This window comes from Bombus vancouverensis, chromosome 18 (genome assembly GCF_051014615.1).
Source record: "Bombus vancouverensis nearcticus chromosome 18, iyBomVanc1_principal, whole genome shotgun sequence".
Classification (NCBI taxonomy): domain Eukaryota; kingdom Metazoa; phylum Arthropoda; class Insecta; order Hymenoptera; family Apidae; genus Bombus; species Bombus vancouverensis.
The window spans coordinates 1,739,946-1,761,572 of NC_134928.1; the positions used below are offsets into that span (position 1 = coordinate 1,739,946).

Here is a 21,627-nt window from a genome sequence, read left to right on the forward strand (position 1 = left end):
GAATTTCCAATCGGAGTTCCAGATGAGAAACGAGTTTTCTATTCGACCTTTCCTTCGGCGACCGCGTCCCGAAATTACGTACCTCGCAAATGAATCTTCCTTCCATCGACAGCGAAATTTTCTCCTCGACTATATCGGGGGCAGATCTGTTTTATTCCCTTCCGTTCTCCTCTGTCGTTACTCCTTTTTTCCTTCGTTTCAACGGGCACACGACTTCGTGGCTTCATGGAGTCTGGTCCGCAGAGAGAAGAAAGGGAATTTCTTGAATGTCGAGGCGGAGGAACGGGGGAAGAAACGAAGGTGAACGATCGCCAAAGGTTTTAACAGAAGTTAAATCGCCTAATTACAGGTTAAAAATTTAATCAACGAATGCGTTTAATACAGTAGAGTTTTCCGAGGCGCGCATTAAAACGTGATTGAAGCTTTTTAATTATGGAGCAACAACCTTTTGGCTCGTTTGTCGAATAAACCCATGTTGAATGCTGTCTGTGCCTTCGGCTCGTTTAATTGAACGTCACGCGGCTTTTATGCGCGTCTATCGGCCGCAACTTTGGCACCAAATTTTTAACGAGTCGTATGCAGCAAACTCATTAAACTTCTTTCGAATGATGTTCCCTTTATGAATTCTCGATTTTGCCTGGTTATGCAACGTCGCGCTGATTATGATATAATCGTTCCGTGAATGAGGCGTTACCTTCCGGGAACAAACGCCAGACGGCAGATAATTTATTCAATTTGAATAAATATCGATAGGTATAGGATAATTCGTCTATGCCTCGTCATCGTCCGTCCTTATCCACTTTTATTCGATACCCTAACTTTCTTCAGCCTCTGTATAACGTGGTATGCACACGATCGTCGAATGAATTGCACAGAAGATACGGTATTCGTCTGAAATTCTAATCCCAGCTAGTGGTGCGTGTATCTGAGATCGAGTAGTTTAGAGATCCCTCGGGGCACCTTCGAACGACTGTGTATCGCATTTGTTCGTCGTTTCTCCGACTTCCTTCTCGGTCTTTCGTCGTCGTCGTCGTCGTCGTCGTCGTCGTCGTCGTCGTCGTCGAAAGCGGTCGATGGAGGCTCATGAAAAATTTCCAATCGCCGAGTGCCGCTCGCCTTATTAATGATCCGCCATCGTAACGGGGTCACCGGTCGATCACAATGAACTCCCGCTTTTCACCGAGACTCGGCGATTCTACGAGGGTTAGACGTCCATTCTTCGTGAAGCTATCGCAACGACGACGGCGACGAAAGAAAAAGGAATTGGTGGCGAGAACCGCTAAGAAAGCTCTTAATCCTGACTCATTAGTCCGGTCGGCGACGATCGAGTAGACATCGATCAGAAGGTTTAAGTCGCAGCCGGTTAAAAGGCTGGCAGTGGCAAGCAACGGTGTGGAACGGGGCACAGCCGGCAGATTAGGTTGGGTTCGGTGATAAGTGATCGCGGTTCCCGGACTGAAACTCTAATTAATACCTCGACGCTTCGTTTGAGCCGGTGACTTACGGGGCTGTCGGCCGGGCGCAGAATTACGCTGAAACTGCCGGCACAGCGGCGTTGTCCTTCAGGGGCGGTACGACCATTTGTTATCGAGGGGGGACTCGAAACAGAGAGCGGCCGATCGTCGACCACCAACCGCTTTACACCACCTGCAATCGTTGTTCTCGACATTCTCCGCCGCGGATGCGATGCAATGCAATCGCTATCCCCTCTCGATGCTCTCAATGCCTTTACGTTCGATTTAACGAGCCACGATACCTCGTCACCGACGATGAAACATGAAACCCGGTATCGAACCTCGAATTGATTTTAGTTTGTTCTTCAACTTTCAGTCGTCGTCTTTGTCGTTCACTAAGGAATACGAAGGAACGGGACGCGGTAATGGGCTGCTTTGCCACGAATCGATGAAAAATATGATTAATGGGTCGGTCCACCCGGAAAGAATAATTCTTTTTCTGCGTCTCTGTTCTTCTTTTCTTTTTCCTTTTTTTTCTTTTTTTTTCTTTTTCTTTTTAACGTGCCTCGATCCAAGTTGAACTGATCGATGGCTTCCCAATGAGAACGGAGGAATTGTAAAAACGCGTGTTTCGGAGATAATCTCGTTAGTTACGTGCTATAGTCGTTTTAAAAAATGTTCTTCTCTATAAGGTACCAACGCGGACAGAAACGATTTATCTCTCATGGGAGTCCATGAAACGTAAGCGAGGCGTCACGGTCGAACGTACTCTTGAATTCAGGTTTCTTTTCACGATTCGTCACGAATCGACGCCGATGGAGTAGGCGAGCCGCCGTCGCGTCGTTTTCCTTTCGTTCTTTCGAAAAGGGCGTTCCTTTCTCTCACTTCGGTTTGCAACTTGGTCTTAGCCAATCTATCGCCCGCTCGGTATTATGCGGTTTAGTGCATCGTCGCGACACTGTGTGTATGACTCGGTCTCATAAACGAGCGAAAATCCCAGGCGAAAGGAAAAGAAAAGACGCAAGAAGATTCTTCCGCTTGTTTTCTTCCCGTCGTTTAATCAGCGTTGTTCCTCCAAATGTTTCTAGAATGGTCGTTTTGATCGGACAGCCAGGTGAATCTGCGATATTCGTTAATTCGAATTATCCACTGATTATCCATCCTCCTGTCGCATCACCGTTTCTGCTTTTTACTTTTCTAGCAAGTTAAAGAAATTTATATATCACGTGAATCTGTCTTGAATTAGAAATCTCCAACATTTGCTGGGAAATCTCCGTAATAGGGAAAATGCAGAAGCGCGAGATATTTTCGAGCATGCGTGCCGGGGACTGAATACAACATGGCTTGCGAAAGTAATTGCAAGAAGAATAATCAGACTTGGCGTAACGTTAGGAGCGAGTTTCCAAAAAGCAGGGCAAAAATAAGGCGAACGTCAACCCGTACCTTCAGCTGCAGACAAATTCCAGCTGACAGAGTGTCCGTACGGTAGTATATAGTAGACTATAGGGGTTACGTCATGGGGCAGGAAGCACACTCTATAAATGACCCAGGGAAAAAATATCGAGCAGAAGAAAGTAAAGGAGCGGTCAAGAGTGAACGGCGAAGACGAAGAGGGAGATAGGCTGGGTCACGCGTTTCCTGAGCCACCAGCTCAGATGTGACGAAGTGCATTTTACAAAGGTACGCGGTCACCCTTCCGTCGTTTTCCCTCGCTTCTTATCTCTTCGTCGTTCCACTTCTACACACGCTTTTTCGCCGAAGACAATTTGTCGCCGGTCGCGATACTCGAGTTGAAGAAAACGCTGCCTGCGGAGGACGGGAGGAAGTGGAGGGAGTGTAAACTCGCGAGTCTTGGAATAAGATGCTTTTGGCGACACGAAACGAACGGAAAAGTGGAGTTTTCAAATGGTAAAAGACGATTCGAGAGAATAAGTAGACAAATTGTCGATGACTAATTTCTATCGAAGGGGAATAGAGGGAAAAGATAGAAATCCAATTAAATCTATGAATGGAACGAAGAGGGACACGCGGGTAAGATTTCCAAAGAAGCTCGGTCAAAGTTCCATGACCCTTTTCTTCTTCTTTCTCCTTTCGCCGACCCTTCTCTTTTACTATGTCGCGTCATTCCTACTACTTTCGTCTCAGTCGGTTTCGTAGCTGGTCTCCGCTTTTCTTCGATTTTTCTCTGCTCTTTGTAAAGCAGAAAACTTTCGCTCGATTGAACGGACAATCAACGACGATATACCGCGTCTCGCTAACTTTTATAAATAACTTATGGCCATTGAAAAGGATAAACAGCGAGTGGGTGGGGTAGAGCGAAAAATAGAACGAGAAGAACCGGCTGTTTTAACAGGGTAAGAATAAATTGATTTTTACGATAATTCGCCCTCTCGACCGAACGAAAATCATAAATAAAACATGGGAAATTGTAAAAGCTTAACTTGACAATTTTCCGTAACAGAAAATAAATAACAATTTCTCCTTCTTTGTGTTTAGGTAAGTCTATGGTGGAGCGGAAAACCTTATTGCCCTGGAAGCTGGCTAATATCATCTCTGTAGAAACGTGAGTAATGTTTTAGTAGAAAAATTCATGATATTAGTACATGATAAGTACGATCGATCGGACAGACATTGCTCGATCGTTTATCGCTTCCAAACTACATGCTCTATCTCGGCTTTATTAGATTACGGTCGACCCATGATTCACCCGAAACCGCAATTGGAATATTTCATACACGTGCAGACAACAGGCTGGATTTGTCATTTTCTTCCATACGCGTACGACTATTCCCCACTTATTTATTCCCTAAAAGCTGACCGATCTCGAGGAGAGGATGGGAAAGGAACGAGCCCTCGGCATAGGTTTTGCCGTCAGGTTAGGTTCCTTGGGTGCAGCAAGGTCGGTTTCCAACCCTTACCGCCTTGAAACCCGAGGGGTTAGAGATGGCGGTTAGATGCGGCCAGCCGATTAAGACGTCGATAAATAATATTAATTGTCGGCCAACTCCCGTGCCAAAAGCACCGTCTCTCCCTCACGGGGAGACGCGGTCGAGAGCCGGTCGAAGGGTGGGATGCGTTGCGTTTAATCAATACCCACGTAATGCTGCTGCGGATGGATGATGGCGATGCTAGAGTGCGGGAAAGACGGTGTTGATGGAAGTAGAGCGTCTGTGTCGATGGCGGTTGCGGCGGTAACGGCAGTGGTGATAGTAGTAGTGGTGGTGGTGGTGGCGGTGGTGGTGGTGGTGGTGGTGGTGGTGGTGGTGGTGGTGGTGGCGGCGGCGACGGTGGTACCGATGCTGTTGCTGTAAGTTTATTACGTAAGCCGGGGCCTCCTCGACGCGCTGAACGCAACCTCGAGTTGTGTAATTAAAATTAATAATTCCGCGGCCTCGATGCAGCCTTGTCAGACGAGTCTATTTGCCGTGTTGCTTGCTTGCTTGCTCGTTCCGCGCCTCGCCTCGCCTCGCCTTGCCTCGCTCTTCGCGTCTTCCGCACCTTCTTCTTAATGCTCCCCGATACCGATTCCACCTCCGGTTTCTCGCACGCTCGTCGCGCCGCTCGACAATGGTGCTCGTAATCGCGCGAAAGTGCCTCGCTCGTCGAACGTTGCATGCCCGAGGAACTTTGCTACTCGCGCGTCGTAGAAAGCTGAACACGTCTGTCGCTTGGAAATTTCTACTCCACTGGCATGTATTTTTTACGTTGGGAACTTTGGTTTCGTTGAAGGCCAGGTTCGGGAAGGCGCGCGCGGTTGTCCTGTCAAGGCGCGAATAAAAAATTCACGCTCGCCTCTTTGGTTCATTCCACGTGTGTTTTCTTAACGAGACGTCTGACACGACGTTTCCGGCGCGAAGTTCGTGTCGTAACACCGTAGATCTTTCGGGCGACGTTAAACGATCGATTTTACATTAAACCCTCGGTATATTTAGTTTTGGTTATTTCCTAAACAATTTTCAGTCTCCGCTTTTTGCGCGTTTTATCGCATCTGAATCTATTTTTGTTAATTCATTGTAAATTAGTAACCATTCACCGTGCCGGAGTTTCAACGGATAGTTTTAACTTGGAAAAGCTCACGAATTCTCTTGGCGGCGTAGTCGGTCTACTATTCTCGTCACAGAGTCGTCAACCGACTACATCCCCAGGATACGTACACGCGAGTCACGTTTTCGGAACTGAAGGATCGCCGCGCTGGAGAGACGGTATAGGTACTTGAGACGAACACTCGACCCACGCAGGTGCTTGGTGCGAGCGTTCGCACACTCGAAAGCACTCGCGCGAATGCTCTCATTTTTCAACGCCGTCACACTGCTGTCGCCGCCGCCGTAATCGCCGCCAACCATAGCGACAATGAGCGCTCTAATGCAGTAACGATTACTCCGAGGGCCGGGGGTTAGATTTTAAGGTGTGCGTGTCGAGTACAGCGCCGTCGGTCGACGGCGATACTCGAGCCATATGCGCGCGCTATCACGACCACTGTAATTTCTTTTGGTCGTTGCGAATATTTTCCAAGCCGTTCCGTTCGTTGTTTGTTTCGATGAAGATGTTTTTCGTGGCAATCTTGACCAGTTGCCAGATGAGTTTCGACGAAACGTATGTACATATATCGGGGTCCTAAATTCGTGGTACAAACGAAGCGAAGGAGATTCCATTGTCCAAAATAGGACGAAACTAAGAAATAACGAAATTACGTTGTTCTATTGGTTATCTATTCCCATCTGTCTGTAAATTTGGACCGTGCTGTAAATGTCGCATACGATAATATCTTTATCGTGTTTGACATTGATCGTGGAAAATATGAAATATGGTACAGAGTTGTAATATAGTTCTTTGCAAGACATATGGGGTTATAAGTAAAACATACAGGAAAGAGAGAAGTGGTCTTGATTTCGAATCCGTGCCCCTATGTACCCTGACTGCCGAGGCCCAGGCTGTCATAGCGAGGTTACCTTCTTATGAATTTTGCATCGACCTTTCCTCCGTTCTTACACGCTATAGTTAGGCTTGACAGGCTCGAGAATAGGTCGAATCTTCTAGAACCTGTCGTATCAAGGTCAATACCCCTTTCGTGTGTAGTATTGCGCGAGCGGAGGTCGTGTAACGCAGAAATCGTTGAGTTATGCTATCGTGGATGGGTTTCCCCGCTTCTCCTGCGATCTCTTTTCTTCTTTTTTTTTTCTTTTTTTTTCTTTTTTTATCTGTTGTCACTAATCGTTCGAAATAAATTCTACGATGAAATTATCCATGGTATCTCGTTAAATTTCAGCTTCTCTTCGTCTAATGCTCCGAAGAAGGAAAAGATCATCTTGTGTAATGCTTGATTTCCACTTAAACGGCTAAAAATAGCAGGAAACTAGTAAAATGATGCAACAGCGCCAGCTTGGGGAGCACCGTTGGCTGGTCGCATAAGGTCACGATATTGCACGGGTCCCATAAAAGCAATAACACCCGACATGGTAATAAGATTCTCTCTCCCTTTTGTGTGGAGCTCTCGTCAATTGTGACTATGGCCCGTTATAATAACAGAGCGAATTGTAACACGGCAACGATCGCTGATATCGGGTCTTCTATTTAAATTACTAAATGTCGCAGATCCGAGCTGCAACGGCCAAATTCACTGGGTATTATCGCGTAAGACAAACGGGCTCGATGAAAGTTTGATCGCACGCGACACCGGAATATCTAATCCGCGAAACACCGGTGCATCGAAAAAACCGTTTGGCCTCGCGTCGTTTTTTCGGCAATTTGCGAACGGCCTTGTGTCAGAATAATTTTCATGCTCGATGAGTCGCAATTTCGCAGCGCAACGTGCACACGTGATATAGATATAATTCCGCTTACACTTCGTTAATGCGATGCAAATTTATAAGCAAATTTCAGCATAACCGCGCACACGGTGCGCAACAGTTTGTACGCTGGCCCTTTATTATGCACGGTTACGGTTTAACGGTGTTTAAGCTCGCCGTAATCAATTTTATTGGGGCTCTGGACCGAAAACCCCGACGATAAATCTATCGAAACGGATTTTTCGGCGCCAGCTGCGCCGTGTCATTCGCCATTCTCGCGATGCTCGACACAAACGTTCACAAACGGCGCGTTCTTGAGCAGCGAAATATCGCCGCGAAACAATCATAACGATGGACAAACTCTCTTTCGATTGGGAATGCTTTGTCGAATCACTTGCCTAAAGTGTATCGTTATAGAGTTAATTTGCCATAATCGAGAACATTCAAGAGCGAAAGGATCAATTTCCACGAGGAGGCTGAAAGCGGCGGGGTTAAGTGGCAAGTTTCTTTTAACGCAATTACCATAACGCCGTTGTCGATATTCTCGATCGGAGGCCGGCCGGTCGTCGTTCGATCGGATAACCGTCGGAAAGTACGCGAAGCAAACAGACATCGAGACGACTTTAAGCTTTTCAAGTGCTTGCGGTTGCCGGTTCTTGAAACTGACCAGCTCTTTCTCGCTTACGTCGCCAGCCAATGCCGTTATAACAAGCTCAAGTAAACGAGTGAAACGAAGAACCGTGGATCGGACGCGAGAAGAAAATTATTTTCGCGAAATTTACCACGATACTTGATCGATACAATGGCGAATGGCGGCTACTTGAAACGTCGAAGCAACGGTTATATAGGGGGTGGGGGGAGAAAGTTTTTAAAGTGGCCCGACGGAGCTGTTCGATGTAATTGACGAAAAAACTTAACGATACTTTCGATATCGGCTCTCTACTACTTTCCATCGTGCCGTCGACGAAAACGATTGCCTTAATTGCCTTGCCTCGCCACTCTATTCGCTCGCACGGCAATTAATCCTGGCCGATTGATCGATAGCCGGTGCTTGTTCTTTGAGAAATTTTCGGCCGTTTTAGAGCGGCGTAATCGACACCGGTGTTTTCGATTTATTTATGCATGCCAGCGACTCGGAAGAGTCTCTGTTCGAGCGGACAACCGAAAAGTTTCTCGTCGAGCGAAACCGGAAAACAGATATTACGAGGTTGATGTTACGGTTATGCGCTCTTCTAAAAAGTAGGAAATCCAATTTAAAACGGACAAGGATACGAGAGGAAAAGCACGGGGATTAAAAAACGTAGACGAGTTTGAAACGCAAGTAGATTGCACGGCAGCGAGATCTTGCGTAATCGGCATGCGCGAACTCGCGATACACACCTTTCCACCAGTTCTACCCTTACAAAGGAATAACATTGTATTTGTGCTCGCATGTGCTCAGTCCTGTTATTTCTATTGGCGTGATTAGGATCGATCTCAATGACGATCCCTTTGCTTTCTTTTTCAACCGATTAAAATACGTCGACTCTTTTACGCTCGCCATCAGAACTGTTCTTCTCTTGGCCAATTCTTGCGAATATTTGTTCTATTATCCGTTTCCACGCGTACCTATAACTTCCAACGTAAAACCATCTAACAATACAGCAAAGTGAGTTACAAGTTATTGATTTAGGTAGACTACCCTGTATTCTGTAAGATTACAAAATTTGATTCCTTTCGCTGCCAAACTTGTCATACTGCTGTTTATATAAGTGTGTGTATTTATCGTTACCGATAATAACTTGTAACTTTGACAAATTTTACCAATAATATTAGTCGCTGACTTTGCCAATTTCTTATTGCCCTTGTTTTCCTTACATCGCCACCCACGCTATAAAGCTTTTCCGTTCACCCGCTACTATTTTAATTTTAAATAATCAAACGTTCCACCAGATACTACAAAGTTTGATATTCACGTGAAAGTGCTCTCAAACTGGTAGCTTCATTCAGCTTTCCAGTATGAAAATTTTACTGGGAAAGAACGATCGGTGAATGGTCCGTGAGTCGTGAGCAAAAATTCAAATTGAAATATTAATTGGTCTCCGGAGTTGGATGCTTCGTGGCCGCGTGCAGTCGCCGCGAATTTATGTATGCATTTATATATGCAGCCATCCACTGACATGCGTATGCATTTATGTATGTAGCTACGTCTCGACAGTACAAGGCGTGCCACTTATTCTGACCGCTGCGCTGCAAATAACTTTGCCCGTTGTTTGCATATCCAAACTCTTTCCTCGGCGAAATTGTTCCCTGCGCGAGAACAGCGGCTGACTCGTGGGCCCTGCACATGCACATGTTTCAGAATTACGAGTACAAACGTGACAGCGTTCAGATGGCCAAACAGAGAAGAAAGGACATTTTGACAAACGTAGCCCATCGTCTAGTTGATACTTTTAACGCATTGACTGATGCAGTTCCATGTCAGTTGCACATCTATAGCTGTGTATATCGATAGCATTATTTTGTGTTATTTTATACAATATTTAAAGGCAATACGGACTCGTTCCATCAACGTAATCCTATAGCTTAATGTGATATTGCCAGTATCATAATACCATAACGAATGTGTGTCCTAAATCCATAAAGTGATCATACACGTAAATATTCTAATGCTGTGAAATTAAGAATCGCTATGTCTTATGCGTTGTTGTTTCTCCGTATATCTTCTGTAGCAGAAAAGTACGAGCTGTTGATGTTGATACGCAGCAGCTACAAAATTTCTATGCTTCGCAAACCGAGTTCCGTTGTCCTTTTCGATGCCATTTAACCAGAACGTACGCGCGCGCCTTGATTTAATTGTTATCGAAAATGAAAGGCGCGTTGTTAACCGGAGACAAAGGAACGCGGAGGCCACGGGAGGACGAGAGGAATGATTTATTATGTTCCCGTGGCTCGATGCCACTGACACGAGGAGAGAGCACACGGAGCTGCGTGCTCGCGGCACGAAGTGGAAGAATAATTTGCAAAAATGGAATTCTGTCGGTGGTCGACGTTGACGAGCGAGCGTCGCGGTGCGTACGTGCGCGCGCCCGCTGAAATACATAAGGCGGGGAATAATTGTGATTCGTTGTATGGCGTGCTTGACGAATGAAATTCTGCGGTCGAAATAAAATTGCAACGTCGCTCGGCACTCGTGCCAAAGCCTCCGCCGTTGGTCAGTGATTTAATTATTCCGTTGCTCGCTGGTTTCGATAGACACACGGTCCGCGCTCGATAATGCGTTCCTCGCTTGACGATCGGCGAATTTTTCTTATTCGATTAGAACACGCGCTCGCTTTAGCTGGCCGGCTGCCTCAAGTATTCAATTTACGTAGAAGGCAATACGAGTAAGGCAAATACGTTTGAAAATAAATCGTGCGACTCGTTATTTATTAGTAGCGTGATGAGCGTTGAGATATATCGTTTACATGAATAGCTCGACGATCATAGTTTTCTACTGGGATTTCTATTGGGATTGCCATTCGTCAAGAAGTGAAAAGTTTGTTCAATCGACGTACCTCCTCCTCGCTGACTCAAATAGCCCTATCGCAATGTTATTTGAGTCATTTTCTGGTTTTTGCTATTTTTCCTTGCTGCACTTAAAGACGAATTACCACTCACAATGTGTGGTAAATTTGATTACTTTATGCAAAGCTCAAAGTGGAGCTTTGAAACATCGAAGGCTAGGTGACCCTAATAACACGACCTCGATAAAATCGATCGGACCAATATTTGAAGGCAAAAGATACGGTCGAGTCGCGTTTGTATCAAGTTTAGTCGTGGCAATTATCTGGATCGACGTTAAGCAACTACGCAACTTCTAGAAGGAGTAATTAGCGAGCATTGTTTGCGGTGTTCTACAAATTCTCCGTTGCGTCGTAATTTTGATCTGTATTTCACGTAGCGTCGGTAGAAACGTGCAGACGCTAAAGGCACGGTTCGGTATGCGTCATCATCCGCAGCTTATTAATTCAAGTCGTAGAGTGGCTCTAACTGAGCGATAACAGAGAAATCGCACGGAGTCAGCCACGCAACATCGTTAACTGATTCGAACATCGTAATTTCTATCGATCGCCAGGCGCAGGTTGAGGTTCCAAGAGGTCTCGATTACCGGAGCCAGAAGCGTGCACAGCCGAATTCGATTCTGTTACGAGTTGCGGAGTTTACAGCCGTAGGAGATACGTACGTACACGTGTATCGAGGTAGACCGATAACGGACCGATTTAAACCAGGCAGGAAAGAGGCTAGGAATGCAGGAATCAGATTCAACTTGCGATAATTCGAGCAGCCGTTCAACAGCCGGAGTGCGCTTCGAGTCTCGAACTGGAATTGCTATTGCCGTTAGACGCTTGACGTTAACGATGTTTATTAATAGACCCGAAGCTTCGAGTACGGCCTGTTATCCTTTTATCGTGTTAACTTTCAGGTAAATTTTGTCTATCGACGTTTGCATCTAAATGTTCAATCGGTAACCAGAATTCAATTCGGCATTAGAACTATTAATTATCTTTTAACACTTGCAATGTTACTGTTTTATCGCGATTCCGTTTCCAGCGGAAGGCCCGCGATTCCCGCTGTAATTTGAGGTCAATATGCAGTAAGCACGTATAAAGGTTCTAGTTGGAGAATGAGAAAAAGAAAATACGAGAAAAATGGAAAACGAAAGGACGAGAAAAACTGCCGCGCCATTAAATCAGCAACGGGCCTTTAAAATCATTAGCGTTAATAACCGGAGGCTCGGAAAGGTACACCATCTACCGATATTCAATTACGCCTGTGCGGCTTGCACGCGACGAAGGTGAGACAGCTATCTCTGCTATTGACATTTCGTTTTGTTCGTTCCGGCGCCCATAAAAACCATCGTTACCAATAGGCGCTTTGTCGAAACAAGATCTTTGGACTTGTTTTTCTTGTAAATACGTCTTCGATCATTCTCCGTGACAAACTGTTACATTCGTCCGTCATTCCATTTCCATTTCCATCGTGAAATAATAATCGTGAAACGAACGAATACGTAACTTGAGCAGCCGGTTCTCTTTCAACAATCATCGCCATAGATAATTCGCGTAAATAGGAAATGCTCGTTAACGATGCGAAGCCAGTTACGTACAAAGACGAAATGTTAATCTGATTTCTGCATCTATCGTTTTCCGTCGGACTGTTGCGAGCGAGATTTTAATTCGTCGAATTAACAATAACGGGAAGGAGAGCGCGAGATGACACCCGCGCTAATGGCGAATCCGATTTCCCGGATAAAATCATCCGAACGACAATCGGCGGCACTACCAGGTCATCCTCGCGCGATCGATTAACCCTTTAACTGAGGCAAGAGGTTGTGAACCGCCGGTAACTCGGCGTAGAACGAATGTTAAATTTGATTTCCTTGAATATCTCTATAACCTCGTTACGCGGTCGAGTCTCTGAGTCGAATAACCGTTCCGAGGCGTATATATATCACAGTGTCAAGGGGTTGAAGTCGGAGTACGAACGTAATTTCATACTTTACGACGCCACGTTGCAGGTTACCGCGTCGAAATTCATTTCGTGCTTTACGCTACCGGATGTCGACCGGGAGAATGTGTAGTAAAATGAAAAATTCCTCGTCCCTCGTAAGAGGTACGCACTCTTAAAGACCGTATAGCGCTGTGCAGCGCCACTTTTATCGCGGCGAAATTTTTCCCAACGCTAATTTCATATCTGCTATATTCCGTATCCGTTCGAGAATGTTAACGTTCTATTCGAAGAAACGTTAAGAACCACAACACGAAACTGCGACGAAGCATGCGAAACACGTCGTCGTTTACGCGTTGCTAGGTACAGGCTCGATAGTACGAACCGTGAGAAGTTGGAAGTACGCGCGGTGGCGGCACCGGCGTAGCTCTTTGCTTCCGGAATAATTAATCTCGACGAGAGCGAACGCGAGACCTGCAGAGTTTCCTGCGAGATCCCCCGACGCGACAATGTCACCGGAGGCAGCCAGTTACTTCTTTCCGAATAACTTGCCAAGGAAAATCCCAATACTACTCGTTACCTGGCTCGCGTTGCCATTTCCTGCCGAGACACCCGCCGAACAACTTTCTTCTCGCGCTGCCATTGCGCTCGATTTTCCACGCGGATCGGCCATTGTTAATAAGTCTGTGAATGGGCCGCGCCGCGGCAAACTTTGTCCTTTTCAGCCGTATACGGTGTGACGACGCTTCAGCCGCGAACATTCCAGACGCGAGTAATTAGCGACTATGGCTGCGACACACCTATAAAACCAATGAATAAGAAAAACGTCGATCTCTGTTTCAGTTGTTTGAGAAATTGCCGGTGGAACGTATGCCGGATGCTCGTTATTGAGGAACTTTTTATTAATGAAAAATTTCCTTCTGTTTCGAAGAAAACGAGGCAAGGGAGCAATATTAATTGTTCGTGAATCATTCGGATATAAGATAGCTAAAAAGGGTAATTGGAAATGTCGTTTGAAACTAGAGCACTTTGCAAGCGCCACTCGATATCAATTTCGAGCAGGTTTGAAGGCGAAAGATGTAGCGGATTTAGTCGACGCAAGGGGAAACGTAAAATATGCTCGACGTACCGGTTGGCTCGCGTGAGCAAGATAAAACGTTCCTTCCGGAACGCGATTTCTCGTTCTGGAGGAAATTTCGAGGCAACCCAGCAGCGATTACACCGGCGCATGACAAATTTCGACAATTAATTACGCGTCGAAGACACGAATAGCAATTAATACCGACCCGGGGCGCAATGAAAGGATACGAGCAAGATGGTAAACGCGCGCGACCCACGCGTCTCGGCACAGCCAAGACACAAGCCGCGCGCAACCCCTCGCTTCGTGAACTTATAGCACGGAAGGACGTGTAATTTCCTGGCTGGTAAAGCGACTTCGAGGTCCCGCCACCCCCGATATCCTCCGCCGCGACAGCAAAACCGGCCGACGAACCAAGTTATCCGGCTAAAGGTGCGTTTGCAACGATTCGACCTGCGACGCGAAATACGTTTCCCACCTCTTCGTCTCGTCGTCTCGTCGCTTCGCGCCGTGTCGAGTCGCGTCTGCTGGCTTGGGACTCGACAGACGACGTTCAGAACTAATTGCCACCGAGTCAGACCGATTAACCCGCTAAGCGAGTATTTCTTGATTGAAAACTACCCTTCCGTGGGGAATTAAGAAGAACGGGTAGCGTAAATACAGCGATAGTCAAAGGAGCTGGATGATTCGACCGGAGAGAATCTTTAGACGAATTGAAGAATTATAAATTTGGACGATGCATGGTAATTCTTGTACCGTCCTTGTTTTGCTTTATTCGACTTAAAATACGTGGTTATTATTTCGTAATAGCTTGTATCGAGTATTTTATTTCATATGTCTGGTGTATAAATCTACTTGAAACGTAGAATCGTTCGCAGCTCGATAAAATAATAACGTCTAAATATAACGTGTAGAATGTAAGAATTCAAATATGACACTATCATCTGTATGAATCAGAATCGAGCCAACCTTCATCGCCGGACGATTAATGTATCGCGTTAATTGATCGCTAATTATCGTTAATTATCTGTGTTCGGACAGATATCACGACATCACTTTGGTTCTATTCGATTAGAAGCGAAGAGTTTTGAGAACCCGACGAAAACATAATTCTCGAAGGATTAACGCGCGTCCTAAACGCGCCTTTATCGTCACGATCGTCGGACACGCACTCGTTCTCTTTTTCCAGCACCCAAGGGGATGTTTCTTCGAGAAGCAACGAGCTTATTAAGCGGTCGAGTGTGCACATCCGCGCGCGCGTGTCGCTGTTCCGTCTGGCGACGCGTTGAGTCTCGTTTCCTTTAAATTAATGGTCCTCGTGAATCAGACGCGACGTTCGTGCGAGTTGGTCGCGGAACACATGGCGTGTCGGTACAAAATCATAGTTTCTTTAAGCCGAGGAAAAAAAGCTTCCTTCGTATGTCGGAACGTCTGGAATGTTTCGTTTCGCCGTCGTTCTGATCTCGATATATCTACAACATGTGACAACAAGAACGTACACGTGTCTCGCGTATAGTAGAGCAATTCGCGCCTCAGTTTCGATGAAATTTGGTAACACTTGAAAATTAGCCGATGATTCACCAGCAGAAAGACAGCAGACGGATCGTGAAGCGAGGAAGGAAATCGTTTAAAGATGGACTGCGGGAACATGTGGCGGGAAAAAAGGAATTAGAGGAAAAGAAGGGCGGCGAGATTCACGGCGCCATTTGTTTCTCCTTCCGGCTCCGTTTGTCAAGTCTACGATCCACCACCCCGGCCACTATCGCCAAACTTTCGACCTTAAAGTTTGCGCCGCGAGACTAACGTCTTCCGCCTCTATAAATAGACGTCATAATCGATACGTCGCGCAGTGTTTTAAATACTTTTAAAACGGTTGTCCCATCACACCGCCGTCAGTTGATCGGACACTCTGCAGGCTGACGTTTGCGATGCTTATTTACGTTCCCGATTGTCCTGTATATTTATTGTTTCACGTAGAATTGAATTCTTACGAAACGTCTTTCTGCATACCGTGGAATTCGATAAGAATTAGACGCGAATCACATAATAGAAATTGATCAGTGAGTTGTAACATTTTCGTAATCGGACAGTTTACATACTTGGCGTATGGAATATCACCGTATTTTCACGTCTTTCTCTTTTCTTCGCGAGAACGAGAGCTTTGCCGACTATTTGCAAAACGAGCAGCAATCTGGTTCGTAGGAAGCGCCGAGTAAACAGTTCGAACCTCGAAGGACTTAGAACTATGCTAAGTCTAGATCGAGCTCGGTGTCGTCGCTGCTCTTCCTACAAGTTTTCGGGTTGGGAGACTGCCAGAATGTTACGAATTCTTCTTCCAACGCGCTAGAAACCTAGCTTTGGTAACTTCTCCATTAAACCTGAAAGATACTACGTACTTACGAAACATCGAAACACCGAGAATTCCGAAAATTCAACAGTTTTATCAACGTATAAAAACTGAAAGAAAATTTATTTTTGCCAGCTTTCATGTTGTCTTTGGTCGCTCTTTTCTCGTTGGATCTAACGAAGTGATTATAAAAGAAAAATGAGAGCAAAAGTATCTGTGAGAAAGGAACTGTCGTAGAAAGATACGAGGAGAAACGATACAAGAGGAATTGGCCTGCGTTTGTGTACATTGGTATACGATCCAGAGATCGAGATTCAAGTGGCGAAACACTCGTTCACGCTAGTTGGACGTTCGACTTGCTACTAATCAACGTAATTCCTAACTTGTAAAACACACAAGCTAGTTCTGTGGTCCTTAACGAGATTATCCCTTGTTAAGCATCGAACCCTTGCCGGATACTCTGGTTGGCTACTCGCAAAAACTCGAACCAGTGTGCGATCGCACGTATCATTCGCTTACGAGAACTATCTCGTGTTCTTTTATTCCCCTTCGTAAAAATTCAATGCTCAAAGTGATCAGAATGGCTTCCTTATTCAAAGTGTCAAAAAGAAACTGCTCGATTCTGTATCCAATTTGATTGTATGATGACAAATCATTGCCATCAGCGGAGGATAAGTGGCGGTTGAAAATTAATATCGCGAACCTATTTGTAGCGTATTACTCGTCTAATTTCGTAACTTTTCGCTTCCTCTCTGGCAACGATTTCCTGATAATTGGAACGAAAAATCGCCGCGATAAAAAGAGACAAGAACGTAACACCGGTTAGTTTCAGGACAAGTTATTTAATTCGCGGGCGAAACATTTTTAATCAGGTCGCCAAGAAGCGAGGGACACGCGCTCTAGGGGTCAGAGGATACGGCGAGCAAAGGGGGACGCGAGCTAATCCGAGTTTAAGAAGGAACTAACGAGACAGTGGAAGAACGTGAGCGAAAGTATGACCGGGTGCAATTAAGTTCGCACTCCTGGGTACGATTTCTCCGGCTGCTCGACGTCCCTCCCTACAGATTGAGCAGTTTTCTGGTAAAAGGGAAAAACCAGTCGCACGTTTATCCCCGGGGGCACGAGAGACCACCGCGACTCCGGCATATCGAGTCGATTTCCCTCGTTTTGCTGGGCTAACGGAAGAGAAACGGCGAAGTAGAAGGAAAAGGGGAAGGCAGAACGCGCATCTTTTTCCCGTTTGTTTGTCGAACGGGTGGAAAAGGAGTTAGAAGGGCTAGAGGGACAGGCCCGGCGGCCTGCATAATTGCGGCGAATTAAATTTGTCTCTCGTGGCTCCGCCGGAAATCATTTCTCCTCGCTCCGCTCCTGCGGCATTATTTTCTGCGAGCTGCACTTTGTGCAACGCCTTTCAGAGTTTACGTACTTGTCGTACTCGTGCGCGTACAGGCCCGCCGCCGCTGGCTTCGTTAACGAACTTTGCCGGGTTCATTGGCTTTTTGTTAACGAGCCTCGGAATGGATCTGCTTTCAGGTAAAAACTTTCGCCGGATCTCTCCATTATCTTTGCATAACAACGAGCCAGTAGCGTTCGCGCGAATCTTCGCGCGATCGTACGTGCCGCGAATTATTATTTTATTTTATTCTATTCGTACGGCTCGAAAAGCGCCATCGTTCGCGAGTCCCTCGTTCAACCACGACCTTATTTAAGGCGCCTTTCGGAAACCGTTTCACGGTTAAAACGGGTCAAATCGCTGTTCATGTTGGACCAATTCCGTCGCCGATACAGAACCGTTCCTGTTCCCGTTCCCTCGATGCGAGGACCTACAGGCAACCGCAATGACCTCGGCGATGCCGAATCGCAACGTTACGCCGCGCAAGTCCGCTATTTGCGAGTTCTGGATAATCTTGGTCACCAGATTTAGTGGTATTCGACTGTAATGGTGCGCGCTATATTCTATTATACTTTGAATATATAAGACTCTGATTATAGCGAATGTGTCTTCCGACGAGCTGTTGTTCTGAAAAATAATATATTTGAAGATTGAAATTTTTCGTCAGAACCTCTCGATGTATAACGTTCGAATCTTCAAACGGGACCCATTGCCCTTCGATCCTTTTCTTTGTCTTCTCTGGCAGGCGACCCTCACTACGCTCGGATCACGCCACCGTTCGCGCCTTCTTTGTGCGTATGAAATAACGGACCGAAGGCGAGTCGACGTTTCTAGAACTATACGCTTGTCGCTACATTGTATATTTTGTCGGTCAGATAAGACGATACGTCTGCGATACCGTAGTACCACGAGCGACGATTAGGAATACAGCCTACGGTAAGCCTCGTGGCGTAGTAACATTCCGTAATACTTCTAATCGTCTCCGAAACGTTAAAAACCCTGACACTTTCCGACAAAACATTAACTTTTCCTCCTAACTTTCGAATCACTTGTCCGTCAAAATCTCGAAGATTTTTCTTAAGCAGAATTCTAAAGCCTCCATCATGCGAGACTTTCTTCATCTGAAATTTCTCGGGAGAGACGAGGAAATGGGTGTTGCAGACTTTCGCGTAGAAAGATTACCACGTAACTTTGTGCAAAGTTGGTCATTGTAGGCATGATCCTGCGATCTTCATAGATAGCTTTCCCAAAAATGAATTCAGGAGCGACGGATCCCTCCAATTTAGAAATGCACCGACAGAAAACGTGATTGTGTCGCGTTGAACTTTGCTTCGTGAACTATAAGAGAAGTTCGTATTACAAGTTGGAGAGTTGCTCTATACTGTAATAAAAAAAGTTATTTCTGTTAAAGGAGAAAAGAGAAAAGAAATTTTTATGGATTTCTTTATGTTTTACGCGATTATTCTTTTTGTATCTGCGAACGTAATCAGACGCTAAATTGCGATATTCTAGCTCGCAAGAAAAACGTGTTTACGGACTTTGAATGGTGAAACTTCCGACGCGACGCATTATGTCGATCCCCGGACATTCGAACGATTAAACTGCGATAATCAGCAACGCGAAACGAGAAATAGATCAATTTTCTCGGCAACTGGAAGCTCGTTCGAGTAGCGTCTTCTCTCTGAACGCTGTCACGCGAAAACATTGTTCGCCGCGTGAACCTCCGAGTTTCCCCGGTTCTCGATCCTCGGTCTCAAACGGTGCGAAGGTGATCTCCGTAAAATGTATAGCTATACTCGGACTGTAAAACACGGTGTCAGATTCGTTCGAAATATCCCTATCGTCGTAATCGAAGTAGGGAATTGACTGATTCATAGTGTCGATACCAATCGAGACGAGAATTTACGGCTCTCGTTGATATCGACGACGCCTCATATATCGATGTATGTATTCCAAGAAGACCAAGCGCGAACGACTACAGTTGTTTGTTTATAGCTGATTTCATCCTTCGTCACCAGTCGCCCTTTCTTCTTTCTTCTTTCTCACAGTTATGTCTCGCATCGAGATCCATGCCGATCAAATTCTCGTCCATTGGAACTCGGGGAACCGACGGAGAAAGTTGCCTGCATCCAGCAGACCTCCCCGATCTTTTCTTTTGCGACTCGCCGAGTCGCAGCCCGGCTAAGACCTTGCCAGACGCGAACTTTGCCTTCTCACTTCGGAAACGAAGTTAGAGGTCTTATCACGGTCGACTAACGCCGGATTTCACTTTCCTCTTCCTCTTCCCCTTCCTCTTCTTTTTTCGCCTTCTTGGTCCTTTTCCTTTCGGTCCATCGGGGTCTTCTTTATGGAGCCTCGAAGGTCGACCGATTACTTCGATTAAGTGGCGCGTTCGTTCGAAATCGTTGCTATTGAATCGACGCTTTTTTCTTTCTTTTTTTTTTTTACCATGCTTTGTTCGTTAACTGGAACCGCGTTCCTCCCTCATTGGGCATTATATGTTCGTTTTGTCGCCGTTGGTAATTATCTTTGTGCGAAACCGGCCCTGATTTATCGTTCTTCTGTTAATTCAGCGTAGCGTGCCGCCGCTGTTACAAAGCAACCGACGAAAATACACCGCGGGAATTGATTTAAACGTTGCGGCGCGAAACGAAAAAAAACAACGCGCGAGTCCGCAGAGCGGAAAGGGTTAACGAAGTTGGCGAAAGCGCCGCTCAAAATGATTCCCCTGGCACGAAATTACCGGTTCGCGTTCCGTCGCCGCTCTTTTATACGCTACCGGAGATTAACGTAAAGCCGAAAACTCGATTTTCAACGATGCACTCCTCCTTTTGTAGTTTCAATCGGGCACCGTTATAGATTTGATATCCACGGTTCGGGCCGCGACGATTTCGCTTATCAACCTGGATCGTTCGATTCTATCTGCTCGTTCGTTTTCACAAACACCAAACCAATCGGGTTTTCGCGGTAAAACCGCATCTCCGCGATTGCCTCTGTTGCGTCTGATGTGTGCGCGATCTTGGCGCTTTGTCAACCTTAGAGCAATCGTGTTTCCTTTCGAGTTTTGCACCGCCGAAGGGGATTAATTTTATCCGTTCGATCGGTAGTCAGTGGAAAGGTATGCGAGGAGAAAAAAATGTTAATCGAAGCGAAAATCGAAAGTAAAATCCACCTCGTCCAGGTTTCTCGTACTTGCTCGTTTTCCTTTTAGCAGCTCGAGAATCGAGCGATATCCCTGTAAGCGGCTCCAACCTCCGAACCCTTTCGTGAAATTCCTGAAATTCTTTGGATGGTCCACTCTCCTCTGTTTTTAAAGAAACAAAAACCACCTCAGCCTCTTGTTGTACGTTTCTTTATACGCGTCGTCGTACACCTGGTTTCTTTATACGAAGAAGGTAAAGCGACGAACGAGGCGCGAAACGAGGGAGGCGGAATGGACTAGCAGCGGAATGAACTGGAGCAAGAGAGAAAGAGGGCCAGGCAATAATCTCGCGCGACAAACGGATACACGCTCGACTGGCGACTGGCGTATCTAGAATTACGAGTGGACCGGGATCCTTCGATGCCGGCTCGCGCGAAACGAAATTAAATTTAAACCAGCGTTCGGATTTTAAAGTGCAACGAAGTGGCGGATAAAATTCGATGTTTCATGGAGCGTAAGACGGTGGCGCGGTGTCGTTGGCCGGGATACAGCAGTCGAGTTTGCAGGGTGTCAGCGGTCGGTTCAACGGGTTCCGAGAGGGGTGGATAGGGTATTCCCCGTGGAAAAAGCCCATAAAATCGGCTTACTCTGCCGCGACGCACGCCCGTTTCCTACGACGCTGGAGGACACCCGTTCCCCGAAGCTACACACCTCCGAGAGTCCTGGGATTTCGCTTGGTGAAACAGTAACATCGCGGTCGATGGCCCGACAAGAAGCGACAGTCGAAGGATCGCCGTGTATATTCCTCTCTGCCGCAAGAATTTCAATCTCGATAATCTGCTGCCTCGATAATGGGACAACGCGGCAATTGCCGGCGATCCCGGCGAATATTTTTTCCTGCGACGATTCGATTAACCGTGGCTGGCTCTCGTCCCGATGCACTGACGCGGCTGCGAAC

At 46.2% G+C, this 21,627-nt stretch overlaps 1 protein-coding gene across 2 annotated transcripts in view; it reads left to right on the top strand.

Annotated features, from left to right (window-relative positions):
- The window catches only part of LOC117161352 (uncharacterized), a 257,777-nt gene that overhangs the window by 86,072 nt on the left and 150,078 nt on the right, over positions 1–21,627 (top strand). Inside the window, exons 1-2 of one of the 2 annotated variants that reach the window (XM_076626278.1) lie at positions 3,601–3,808; positions 3,951–4,017. The exons of the other annotated variant lie outside the window; for it this stretch is intronic. The gene's annotated coding sequence lies outside the window, so the exon portion shown is untranslated. Of the gene's footprint in view, positions 1–3,600; positions 3,809–3,950; positions 4,018–21,627 lie in introns of those variants that run through there. 2 annotated transcript variants of the gene reach the window in all.